This window comes from Solanum dulcamara, chromosome 2 (assembly GCF_947179165.1).
Source record: "Solanum dulcamara chromosome 2, daSolDulc1.2, whole genome shotgun sequence".
NCBI lineage: Eukaryota > Viridiplantae > Streptophyta > Magnoliopsida > Solanales > Solanaceae > Solanum > Solanum dulcamara.
In genome coordinates, this window is record NC_077238.1 from 18,169,997 (window position 1) to 18,184,839 (window position 14,843).

A 14,843-nucleotide genomic window follows, 5' to 3' on the forward strand; every position below is an offset into this window, starting at 1 on the left:
GTAAATACCTCCCATAAAACCCATATTTCTATAGACTTCAACAACTTTTCTGCATTTTCTTATTGCATCTGGGTTAGGTACTTTCGGGGTATTACTATATTTCTTTCTTGTGAATATCCGTTCTCAAATGGAGTCTAATAGACTAAAAAGAATAGGGAACAATCTTTTGCAATCCAAAACTGAAAAACTGAGCATGAAACTGATGGAGTAATTGACTTTTAGCTAAAACATTAATACTGAACTGATTTTCATGAACATGCATGCATGCATACAAAAACATGGAAAAATTAAGAGATATAATTCTTAAAGAGCATTATGGAGGAACTATTACCTCATGCTGGAACTGAACTAGAAGGAAAGAGATGGGGGGGGAGGGTACTTGGCCATCATATCTGCTTTGGCTTTCCAAGTAGCTCTATCAACTAATTGATTCCTCCAAAGGACTTTCACTGAGCAACTTTTTTATTCCTCAACTTACGAACCTGAGGTCTAAAATTTTAACTGGACCTCTTTGTAAGAGAGACTTTTCTTTACACCATGCACTTCTTCAACAAGGACACATGAAATATTGGGTGCTCTGATTCCAATTCTGAGGACAAATTTAGCTCGTTGGCCACCTTGTCAAAACGCCTTAGGATCTGATCAGGGCCAATATAACAAGGACTAAACTTTTGTTTCTTACCAAACTTTATCACCCCTTTCATAGGTGAGATTTTGAGATAAACCCAACCATCAATATCAAACTCAAGCTCTCTTCTCCTCACATCGACCCAGGATTTCTGCCAACTCTGAGCAGTCTTCAACCTTTTTCTGATAAGTCAAACTTTTTTTATAGCCTCATGAATGGAATCAGGCCCTATGAAAGCCCTTTCGCCAACCTCAAACTAACCTATAAGAGACCTACACTTCTTATCATAGAGTATCTCGAATGGAGCCATCTGAATACTAGAGTGGTAACTATTATTATAGGCAAACTCAATCAAAAGTAAATGATCATCCCAATCACCTTTAAAGTCAATCATGCAAGCTCTCAACATGTCCTCCAAAGTCTGAATAGTCCTTTCGGCCTGGCCAATGGTCTGTGAATGAAAAACTGTACTTAGCTTAACCTTAATAACAAGATCCTTCAGAAACGATCTCTAAAAATGATAGGTAAACTGAGTACCTCTATCTAAGATAATAGACAATGAAACTCCATGCAACCTCCCGAATATCATAGAAAGACTCACTGGAATAGTTCTGGCCAGCCACCACTGAAAGACTTTTTCAAATTTATCAAAGAATTCTCCATGTTGAAAATAAAAAGCGGCTGACATGGTAAAAGAACAAATCAGCCACACTTTTCTGTCAAAGCCCTATATGCTATAATGCTGAGCCAAGGACGCTGATGCAGTTCATGATGCGGAGCTGCCAACTATTAAAGTCTAAATCCTCGATTGAATAGGAAGTCTTAATTAGGAGAAAATGTGATGCCTTAGTCATCTGGTCTACAACCACCCAAATAGAGTCATACTGTTAACACATGCGAGGCATATTTGTAATGAAGTACATTTCAAATCTTCCCATATTTAAGTAGGAATGCCTATGTCCTAAGTCAACCTACCTGATTTCTGATGCTCAACCTTAATTTGTTGGCAATTTAGACACTTGGCCGCAAATGCCATGACATCCTTTTTCATCCCATTCCACCAATAAACCTCATGCAAATCATGGTATATCTTGGTGGTTTTTGAGTGAAAAGAATATCGAGAATTATTAATTTATGATAAAATTTGTTACCTCAACCTGTCAATATCTAAAACACATAACCGATTTCGGTAATAAAGTACACCATTTCTTCCTTAGGATAAAACCTCAATGCCTTTTTTCGAGAATACATTTTTTTATTTCAACCAAGTTCAGATTATCATTCTGCTTAGCCTTAACATCTATCACAAGGGACGATTCTGATCCATTTGGACAATAACTCCACCATTTTCTGAATCCACCAAACGAACTCTCAAGCGGGCAAGTCTATGAATATATCAAACTAGTTCCTTCATTTCATCCTCAATGGGAGACACTTTGTTCATGGACAATCTACTAAGAATATCTACCACTACATTAGCTTTACCTGAATGGTAAAGAATAATTAAGTCCTAATCTTTCAATAGTTCAAGCCATCTCTTTTAGCAAAGATTAAATTTCTTATGATTAAACACATACTGAAGACTCTTATGATCGGTGAATGCACCTGCATGAATACCATATAGATAGTGCCTCTAAATATTCAAGGTAAATTTCTCTGATGCCAACTCAAGATCATGAGTCGGGTAATTATTCTCATGAACCTTAAGTTGCCTAGAAGCATAAGCTATGACCTTACCATATTGAATCAACACGGACACCAATTATGAAAGAATCACAATAAATTACGAAACCATCTAAACCTTTGGGTAGAGTTAAAATTAGAGTCATTAAAATCGAGTCTTAAACTCATGAAAACTCTTCTCACAAGCTTTAGAACATTGAAACTTGACTTTCTTCTAGGTCAATCTAGACAAAGTAAAAGCAATAGAAGAAAATCTTTTCACAAATCTTCTATAGTAACCAACCAAATCTAAGAAACTTCTGATATCTCTTGCATAAAGAGGTCTAGGCTAGTTGTTAACTTCTTTGGTCTTTTGAGAATCAACTTGTATGCCCTCTCCTGAAATAATATGGTCAAAGAATGCTACTGACCTCAACCAAAATTTACACTTGCTAAACTTAGAAAACAACTAATGGTCCTTAATTTTTTTTAACATAATACTCAAATGGCCTATATGCTCATCCTTAGTCCGAAAATAAATTAAAATGTCATCTATAATAACAATGACAAATATATTCAAGTACTGTTTGAACATCCTGTTCATAAAATTTATAAAAGATGTAGGAGCATGTATTAGTCCAAAAGACATAACCATAAATTCATAGTGACCATACCGAGTCCTGAAGGTTGTCTTTGGAATGTCACATTCTCTGATTTTGAGTTGATGATAGCCTGATCTATGATCTATCTTAGATAAGAAACTAGCATCCTGAAGCTGATCAAACACGTCATCGATCCTGGGGAATAGATACTTATTCTTGATTGTTACCTTGTTCAACTGACGGCAATCGATGCACATTCTAAGAGAACCATCTTTCTTACGCATATAAAAAACTAGAGCACCCCATGGAGAAAAATTCGGCCTGATGAAATCTTTATCTAGAAGATCCTTCAACCGTTCTTTCAACTTTTTAAGCTCAAGTAAAGCTATTCTGTAAGGAGGAATAGAGATAGGTTGGGTATATGGAAGAAGGTCTATGCCAAAGTCAATTTTTCTTTCGAGAGGGACACAGAAAGATCTTCGAAATACACTTTTAGAAATTCATTCACAACAGAAATAGATTGAAGAGTTAGGGTTTTGGGACTGGAATCTTTAAACCGAACTAGATAATAGATACAACTTTTGAAAATCATCTTTCTGGACTTAAGATAAGAAATAAACTCACCTATAGGCGTCGAAGTACTATCCTTTCATTTAATGACTGACTCATTAGAAAACTGAAATTTTATGATTCTAGGTCTATAGTCAATTAAGGTATAACAAGCATGGAGTCAATCCATGCCAAGAATGACATTAAAATCAAGAATTTTTAACTCTACGTGATCAATTGAGGTGATTTTCTAAAAGACTGAGACAGAGCAATTTTTGTATACCCGTTTAGCTAAAGTTGAGTCACCAACAACAGTAGAGACTAGAAAGGATCTAACAAGATTTTATGACTAACATCAAAATTCATAGCAATATAAGGAGTCACAAAGAAAAGATTCGTTCTAGGATCTAACAAAGCATAAATATCAAATTGAAAGACTTGTAATATACCAATCACCATATAATAGGAATATTGCTAATTCTGTCGAGTTTGGAGAGCATAAAAATTGTCTTGACGTTGTTTGCCATCAGTACTAGATGAGGTACACTGGTAAGTCGGGCGACCTATAGAAGCTTCTGAAGTGTGAGACTGAACCTTCTAGCGAACATCCTTGCCCTTACCTTGGGAAGATAGAAAATTCCTTAATCTATGAGTAGTCTTACCACAATAATGAAATTCACTAGTACCAGTCATGCACTCTCTCAAATGTGTTTTACCACGTTTCTGACAAGCAAGGAAATGCACCCGCTAGAAACACTACTATGAGACTTAGAGCATGATGCTATATCCTTGTTGAATTTAGGAACCGAAGCCCTAGCAGAAGATGGAATGGGGCTAGAAAACTTTTGTCAAAACTGAGAATGACCACCTCCTAATATTTGATGAGAGTAGTCCACACTATTTGTCCAAGCATCCCTAACACTCTCTTTCATATTTTTCTCCCTAATTTGTTGGGCATGGGTCATCAACCTAGAGATATCCATCTCTTTTATCAACATCGCTGTTCAACACTCTTTGACCACCGTCTTAGGAAATCAAAGACAAACTTACTCATGCCACCAAAGTTTGAGCATACTTTATGTCACGACCTAGCCCCGTGGGCCGTGAATAGTGTCCGAATTGGACACTCGTATACACACATATTATCTATTGTCAATCGACAATTAAACACGATATAGAATTTATATGGGTAGCACGTCGTCTCAAACGGTCACTTATATATATACCAAAATCAGCTATTTCTTGGGGAGTCTTAATTGTCAAAAATAAGATAACAGAATATGTAAGCCGATAAGGCTTCCACTCCGAATGTAAACGTCCAAAAACATAAGCCATACTAGTACACCGGACAATAGCTATATACAACCCACTCATGTGTCTACAGACCTCTAAGAGGATTAACAATAGCATATGATGGGACAGGGCCCCGCCGTACCCCTAAATACACAAATATATACATTATAAGAATTAGTACCAAAAGTTTAGGCTTCGAGACAATGGAGCACTTCAACCCGTTGAGTAGAATCCTAAGGTGGCGGCTCTCCAAAAAGAGTATTTGTACCTGCGGGCACGAAACGCAGCCCCCCGAAGAAGGGGGTCAGTATGAAATATGTACTGAGTATATAAAGCATAAAATATCGTAAAGGAGATCACATCTGAAATAAAGATTCAGGAGTCAAGTATCATAATCAATAAATCACTGTACATGTGTCTTATAAAATGAAGACATGCATATCATCATCATATATTGTACCTGGCCTGTTATGAGACTCGGTGTCACAATTATATCAATATACCATCATATGTATATATATACCATACCCGGCCATCTAGTAAGGGACTCGGTGAATAGAGTAGTGTACACTAATACCGTACCCGGCCCATTATGGGACTCAGTGCCATAATCATATCGTCATATCATCATAATATCATATTATCATATCATGTACCCGACCCTCTAGTAAGGGACTCAGTGAATAATGTAGTGGAATCCATACATGATAACATACCTGACCTATCGTAGGACTCGGTGAATAATACCATAACAATATGCACGAATAAGGTATCATTAGCAACCATGTGAAATTTGATCATTATCGGAGACTTAATAGAATAAGCAAAACAGTCCATCATTTGAAAACCAAGACAATAGTCATTATGAATCACACCAATTATGGATTATACTAAAATATGAATTATACCACAACATGAGTTATACCAACTAGGATGGCTGGAATCATACACATGAGTCAAGACATAACAATATAAATTTTGAAAATCAAGAACGGTAGCCATCCGAGTATATCTACGAATAAGAGTTTCTTTGGAATTTAAGCATACGTCATTCGTTCGTTTCATATGGATCATGCCAAAAGAAGAAAATGTTAACTTTACATACCTTTAGCGTTTATACATATATGCTATCCAATATTGTCTCAACCTATATTAAAACGTTAAGCACTATGGTTAAGCTATGGACAAGAATAAAACGTAGTCTATCGTTAGTAGGTTATTTCTAAAAAAAATTGGACAGCACCTCCCCTATACCGCTTACTTTTCCCACTTTCAAACCAGCCATATAATTATCAATCAACATCAACAATCCAAAATATTGACACAAAATAAGATTTATTATTGACAATAAGCCTAGAATATTTCCACCCGACTTATGTTACCAAAGCAGTAAATTCGGAAATTCAAGTACCTCACGTTGTATCTAAATTTTGAAAATGAAAACAGCAAAACTGGACTTTATGACCTTAATGAAACATTTAGATATCTGTCTTAAGTTTCCAATGCAAAAGAAATCAACTCAAAAATCATTTTCTACAAAGAGATATCATCAAAATACGAACAGCTATACATGAAGGATTTTTCAATCCAGAATCTGGACAGAATTTGTCTTATGATTCATCCTCAGTTTTCGACATAATAACAGCAGATATAGACTACGACATAAACATAAGAGTTGTAGGTACGTGTATTAGCTTTCCAAAACATGTTTAATATCTAAAATTGAAGGTCTACACAATGAGATATTCCAGAATTACTACCAGCTACTCAATTCCAAAAACGGGTTTGAACATTCACAATCTTCATACACCTTTTTCCTCCAAATTCAAGAACAACAACTCATCAACAACATCAAAACAATATCAACCATTATTATACATCATCACTAAGCTAATTCCGTCCATTTAATCTACCTAAAACAACCCTTTAACCTATAAATCTCAACAAATCACCAAACTAGTTTATAACACTATTTTCTCCGTTCTAATCCGTTAAAACTCTAACTAAACTTGTTAACAATGAAAAGGAGACTTTAATATTACCTTAAATTTGCAGCACCACATAAAATCTTCTCCTTATTGGATGATATCTATCTCAAATTGAAGCCAACGCGACGTACAACAATTTTCTCTTCAAGAGCTTTGAGATTCGGGGCTTTAATTTTGGTCGGATTTGGTTTTTCTCTCAAGAACTTCCCCTCTCTCTCTCTCTGGAAATTTTTTTGGATATTTTCTTAGTCTAAAGTATGAAGGAAGAGATAAAAATTAGATTAATTTCGTGGGTATTGGGTCTGACCCGAATTAGAATTGGGTTGGGCCGAATTCACTATTTAGTTTGGCCTGTCAGACTTAAAACGTCTATGTCTTATTACTCCGATATCATATTTCGTCCCACAGCCTATGGTTGGAAAGATATTTCAATTACCTACAACTTTCATATTGAGAGTTTTCCCAAATTCCCAAATTATAAAGAGGTTATGGCCTCCCAAAGTCAGCTTACCCGAAACGTGACTTTAAGAAAAACATATTTGATGGCTTCTATTTTGATTTGGTTTAAGGGTCCTTCTTGAGATGTATTTTACTACACATAAATTATTCATATAACTTGGCATCTACAACAAATCATGTCCTTTTAAAATTCAAAATTAAAAGTTCTTGAATTTATAATCGTTAGCTTACGAATAATCCAAAATGCAAAAATACGGAATGTAACACTTTAAAAGTTGGTTAAACTTCAAAGAGTACTCCTTCGCCGTCATATTCTCTTACTTCAAGTTGATGAAGTCTGGAACCTTTGCTTTTCTAAACTCTAGTGAAAAGAACCTGTCAAGAAAAGTATCCTCGAACTTCTCCTAATCAAGTGGACCTATATCGTTCGCCCTTTCATCCTTCCACTGTTTGAAACAAATCTGAGCCACTCCCTTAAACTAATAAGTGACTAACTCAGCATTCTCAATTGGCATGACACCCATGATCTTAGTGATCTTCTTAACACCCTCAATGAACTCTTGTGGATCCTCATCCACCTTTGAACCATGAAACTCTAGAGGGTTCATCTGAGTAAAGTCCCAAACTCTAGTAGCAGTCTTATTAGCATTAAGGTTGACTGGGGCTACAACCTCATGATTGACTTGAATGGCCATATCTTGGGGTACCACTTGAAAAACAATCCTAAAAATCAGCATGAGAGACTTGCTCATTCAAAGGGCCTACTTGAGTTGAAGGTACTTATTGCTCCTCATCTTGATTCCTTCTAACGTAAGCTCTTCTTGGAGGCATGATAATGTAAATGTATAAAGCAAGAGTTAGAAGAAAATTTTATAGGGTTACACTCTATCGCACGACTGAGAGTATGAAAGAAGTGAAGTATTTCCTAAATGTTTCATAGATTCTCATTCATAAATGTAGCGTACTTCATACCCATGAATAAAACTCTACTTAATGCATCTTTCATAAATCCTAAGACACTTGAATCTAATACTTTGATACAAGGTTTGTCACGGTCCGAGACCACCCCTTAGTGGAGACATAGTGATGATTAGAGACAAAAGTGACCCTATGCTAACCTCATGGCATGGAATGACACTAAGATTCATAAACAACATATAAATTATCTAAAAATGGAGAAAATTTGATATAAATAAATAAGCAAAAATCTAAATTGATTGTCTGAAAGCCTTTAACCATAATCAGTATCTAAGACATATTCCTAGCTAACTCTAAATTGTCCAAAAACTGAATTATAATGGTGAAGAAAAGCATAAAAAAGGATGTGCTCGAAGATATGAGGACTCACCAACTCTGATACAACATGTGAACTACTGATAAAACCAAATTACACATTTAAAAGAAGTATAAAGCTATCGTTGTTCAAATAAAGAACCTAACATAGATTAGGATCAATCCCACGAGAAATGAGATTTAGACTTAGCTTAATTATTTATTATTTGTATTCATAGTCGTATTATTTCTGCAAAAGGAAGGGTTTTACATAAAAGTAATTAGTTATATTGATTGCAAGTAACAAGTATAAAAGTAATAAGTAAATGTGATTAAATTCAGTGAAAGACGAAACTAGAGTATACATGTTCCCCACAAATCCTTAACTCAATAGAACCTTATATTAGTAATCTTTGTCTAGTATGTAATATGCAAGATGGGTAAGTTAATTTCAATTTAGTTTTTGACCCCCTAAATAAGCCATTATCACCATGCAACTTGGTCCGTCTATGGGTGTATGCTTTACTAACCCTTATCAGTGATTCCAGATAATTATCCCTTAGTTTATTCAAGCTATTAGATGAGGGTTTATAACCTCAAATCTCCATTGTATAATTCCTTTTCCCATATGTTACCTCCTTGGTCAGAAAAGTAAGAATAATGCTAGTTCTAACACGTGCATTCGTTAAAAAACAATCAAAGTGAAAGGAAAAATAATACATCCATGCAGACTATTCAAGAATTACTATTTATTAAGTCTAAGTCGTTAATTGTTTATGGTTCTCACAATCCTAGTTGTGGAGTTATCTACTCATAATTAGTTGATCATGATTCATAATAATTTGGTTAAAATAAATCACGCACTTACAATAATGAGTATGAAAATCCAAAAGCTTCAATTGAATTTCAAAGTCAAAGTCAATGATAAAATTTCACGAATTCAAGAATTAATGCAAAAAGTAGTTTATGCTTAATTTCAAAACTAAAAAAATATGGGTGACATAAAAAAAGTGTATTTATACGCATCTAATCCTAAATAAACAAAATCTAGAGAAAAGTAGAAAAATTAGGTCGATATACGTGCACGACTTGTGACCTATGGGTCTTAGCTCATGTGATGAGCTGTGGAATCCCTTCATGGAAGTCGCTTCTAGTCAGTCTTAAATGTATTTTATACGAGCGGGACCTATGGTACATAGAGCACTGCACGATGTTTTTTATTCATTTGTAGACTGTAAGACCCAAAAGTTGGAAAGTCAAAAAGCGAGGTTCAAAAGATGTCTCCAAGAAAATCTCAACTTTTTCAACAGGCAATCCCTCTCCACAAGCTCAGTTCATGACTCGTGAATAGGAGTACGAGCCATATTGACCATCGTGGTAGAACCTCAAAGTTTTAGTGGATTAAGGGTAAGGTCCAAGAGAGGCACCACATGCCATGGTGAGTACCAGGAGCCGTGGTGGCCTCCGTGGTGGACATCCTCCTCAGACCCTTAGGTAGATTCCTTACCATCCACCACTACTGGTCATAGATCGTGGTGGGTCTCGTGGAGAGGGACCCTTTCAATACATATGATCTAAACGACTAAGTCAATCACCACAACTACGACTACGACCCATATTAGCCATCACTGGTTGTGGTGGAGGTGTCTATCCAGGTGTAGTTTTTAGTTTTTAAATTAGGGATATTTTGGTTATTTCCTGTGTTCTCATTAATGAATGTGGATAGTTTTTGGGAGTTTATTCTAACCTATTAATTACCCTAAGCCCTCCTAACCCTCTCATACTCACCCTAACTCCTTAAATCAAAATTCTCTCTAAAAGTGTGCTCTCCAAGTTTCCTTCCTCAAATGAATTCTAAGGATTTCTTCGAGATCAATCTTCAATTCTCTGCAACTTAGGGCTTCTATAGGTCAAGGTATGTGGATGATACTTAGGGCTTCTATAGGTCAAGGTATGTGGGAATCATCCTTGGACCCTTTCACCCATGGAATTCCAAAGATTTCTTTTCAAAATCTTTTATGAATTCTTCTTTTAAAAGTCCTAATTTCATGATTTGCATTGTGTCTTCTTAATTATGGTATATTTCAATGCTATTAGCCCAATTATGTATAATTCATATAACATTGCATATATTCAAGATAAATTTCAAAGACCTATGCTATATGTTAGTTTCAAGCATGATTTATGAGTTATGATCATGATTTTCAAGTTATTTCGATGAAAGCTTTATGAATGATGTTCAAAGATGCTTTAAGAAAAGAAAATCATGAATAATGTTCAATGATGCTATAAGAAAAGAAGTTATGGTGCAATAAGGACAATTCTTGCACAATCATATTAAAGAGGTAAAAGGACAATTCTCACCAATTCATGGATTCTTTATGAATCAAGCAACTTAATAAGCAATTCGTATGAATTTACTATAATGATGATAGATGAGATACTTTTATGATATATTTATAAATATGGATTGATATTTATTATTCTTTTTCCTAATGATGTTAATGACTATGTTTTCATGAAAGTTTCATTGGGATAATGACTCAGCATCGAGAGGACTTTAAGGAGGGGTTCGGCTCGGTAGCCATTGTAGCTATCCAAGGAAATCCTAGTAGCAACCTTTAGTCCCTAACTACATTTCCGCGTAGGTTTAAAGATGGAAATATGGTGAAGCTAGTGGATCCACATGTAGCCCAGTTAAAAAGAGTACCATGACGGAGTATACCCTGACAAGGTAGCCTCCCCTTCTCGATGTGTGATCATCAGATTCCATGTAATAGTTTGCATAGTCTTAAGTGTTGGTTAAGTTCCTATCCCATACTAGTTTAAAAAGTTATAAGTTCTTATGATGATGATATTTTGATGTATTGACCAATGAGTTAAATGTTTTAATGCTTTCATGGTTTCAATCATGTTTTAAGATATGGGTCTTGCATTCCATGATTCATATTGATTATGTCCGATGTTTATTGGTCATGCATACTTGTCACATACTTAGTGCATTTTATGTACTAACACATATTTTTTTCCTACATTGTATCATAATGTAGGTTCTGAAAATCAAACTCATCCTCCCTTTCATGGCTAGAGCTTATCACACTTGTACTTATGGTGAGTTCTCATGTTCCGACAACTTGATACATTACTTTCTTATGAGTTTATGACATTCTTTCATCATTTATATTGGTTTAGCTAGGTGCTTTTCTTACGTCTCTATCTAGTCAGTAGAGGCATGTTAGATGTTTAGAGTCTATATTGTCTTTCATTTCATATTTTGAGACTTGTGCTCTATTTTAAGACTATGATTTCGTGGCTATGCTTTAGCTTATTTGCTTATTTACCTTGTGTATGCTCATGAATAATATGCTAAGAGGCTTGGTTGGGGTCCTACGAATTCTAATCACCATATTGGCCTAGGGCCTAGCTTAGGTCATGACAGACTTGTTATCAAAGCATAAGGTTCAAGTGTTCAAGGGGTCAAACATACCGTGTCGAGTTGAGTCTTGTTCATCGGTGTGAAAAGCATCACATCTATGAATAAGAGGCTATAGGAGGCTATGAGGCATTTTAAAACATCACTTCTTTCATGATGTCATCGTGCTATAGAGTTGAACTCTAGGGATTCCTCCTCTAATGCTTTTTCTTTATGATTATAGAATCATACCTCCAAGAAGATACCCCATTCGAAGAAATACTGAAGAGGATAAATAAGCTCCAAATGACCCTTTGAATAAATAAGCATCCCATGAAGAGTTTCGAGCCGTTTTTCATGTTCTTGCTCAACCCATGGAGGCTCAAGTAAACCGTGAGGTGGTAGCTCCTATGAACCCAAATGCGGGTATGGTGGCTAGCCATTTCTGTGACTTTACCTCAAATGGACCCTTCCAAATTTCATGTTTCTAAGGTGGATGAAGATCCATAAGAGTTCATAGAGGGTATTGGTAAAATTGTGGGCATCATGGGTGTTAGCCTGATTGAAAAAGAGGACTTGGTGGCATATCAACTCAAACAGGTTGCCCAAGTGTGGTATGAGAAATGAAAGGGTGAGAGAGGTATAGATGATGGTCCCGTTGATTAGAAGGAGTTCAAGAATGCTTTTCTTGACCGATTCTTTCCATTAGAGTTAATGGAGGCCAAAGTTTAAGAGTTTATCAATTTACACGAAGGTATCATGAGTGTGAGGGAGTATTCCCTTAAATTCACAAAATTATCCAAATATTCTCCATTCATAGTTGCGTATCCAAGAACTAGCATGAATAAGTTTATTTCGGGTTTGTCCAATTTAGTGGTCAAAGAATGTAGAACCGCCATGCTCATCAAGGAGATGGATATCTTAATGCTTGTGACATATACCAAACAATCGAGGAGGAAAATTTAAAGGAAATTCTAAGAGAACTCAAACCAATGGTTGTAACTTTTCTCATAATAGGTCCAAAAATAGTGGTCGTTCTCGATTTCGTCAAAGGTATTTCGGCCAAGTTCATCTAACCCTTCGGCTCGGAAATTTGATAAGGATAAGGTGCCTAATCCTAAGGCATAAGAAGGAGTTTTGAGAGGTAAAGTTGTTCTTTCGTGCAAGAAGTGTGGAAAATACCATAGGAGAAAGTGTTTAGTGGGATTAGATGTGTACTATAGTTATGGAAAGATGGGTCATTATTCAAGGGAATGTAGGAGTGGTGCCAGAATCCAGACTTAGACTCAAGCTATCTGTCTTTGGGATCAGCGTGTTACTACTTCGGGTGGCGGTCGGCCCAAAAACAGATTTTATGCTCTTCAGACTCATCAAAAGTTAGAGGATTCTCTTGATGTTGTGACCGGTATATTGAAAGTCTTCGACTTTGATGTTTATGTATTGGTAGATTCAAGTGCTACTTTAACATTTATTACTCTTTATCTTGCTATGGGATTCATTGTTAATTCTGATATCTTGTTAGAACCTTTTTCGATCTTTACTCCTGTTGGTGATTCAATTGTGGCTAAAAGAGTCTATAAGAATTGCCCAGTTTTAGTTTTTCATAAAATCACCTCAGTTGATCTTGTAAAGGTTGATATGACCAATTTTGACGTTATTCTCGATATAGATTGGCTTCATGCATGTTATGCTTTTATATGTTGTAGGGTCCGTGCGGTCAAGTTTCAGTTTCCAAATGAACCATCCCTAGAATGGAAAGATAGTAATTTCATGTTTAAGGGTTAATTCATCTCTTGCCTTAAAGCTCAGAAAATGATTTTCAAAGATTGCATTTATCATCTAGTCCAAGTTAGAGATACTTATTCTAAACTTACTCTTGAGTCAGTTTCCGTTGTTAATGAGTTTCCAAAAGTTTTCCTTGATGGCCTCCCAGGCATTCCTCCTGAAAGGGAAATAGACTTTGGTATCGATCTTCTCTCTAATACTCAGCTTATCTCTATTTCTCCATATCGAATGGCCCCAACAAAGTTGAAAGAGTTAAATGATCGATTGAAGAATTTGTTGGATAATGGTTTTATTAGACCGAGTATATATCCATGAGGTGCTCTGATTCTCTTTGCTAGAAAGAAGGATTACTCTCTCCGTATGTGTATTGACTACCGATAATTAAATAAGATCACAATTAAGAATAAGTATCAAATTTCAAGGATTGATGAATTATTCGATCAACTTCTAGGAGAAAGCTACTTTTCAAATATTAATTTTTGATTGGGTTATCAACAACTTCAAGTAAGAGAATGTGACATTACTAAGATGGATTTTACAACTCGATATGGTCACTTTGAATTCTTGATTATGTTTTTTGAACTAATGAATGCTCCTGCAGCTTTTATGAATTTGATGAACAGGGTGTTCAAGAAATACTTGGATATGTTTGTTATTGTGTTTATTGATGATATTTTGATCTACCCTCGGAGTGAGGAAGAGCATGCCGATCATTTGAGGGTTGTTTTGCAAATTGTCAAGGACCATCAACTGTTTGCTAAGTTTAGCAAATGCGAATTTTAGTTGAGGTCAATTGCTTTTCTTGGCCATATTGTCTCCTATGAAGCTATCATGATTGATCCTAAGAAGATTGAAGCAGTAAAGAATTAGCTTAGACCGTTGTCCCCTTCCGATATTCGAATTTTCTTGGACTTACCCTATTATTATAGGCGGTTTGTGGAAGGCTTCTCTTCTATTGCTTCGCCCTTGACTACTTTGACTCAAAAGAAGGTGAAATTCCAATGGTCCAAGGCTTATGAGAAGAGTTTTCAAGAGTTGAAGAATAGGCTTACTTTGGCACCGGTGTTGACTTTGCTGGAAGATTCCGATGGGTTTGTCGTCTATTGTGATGTTTCACTAGTTGGTCTTGGTTGTGTACTAATGCAAAATGGTAAAGTGCTACCCTATGCTTCTAGGCAACTCAAGGTTCACGA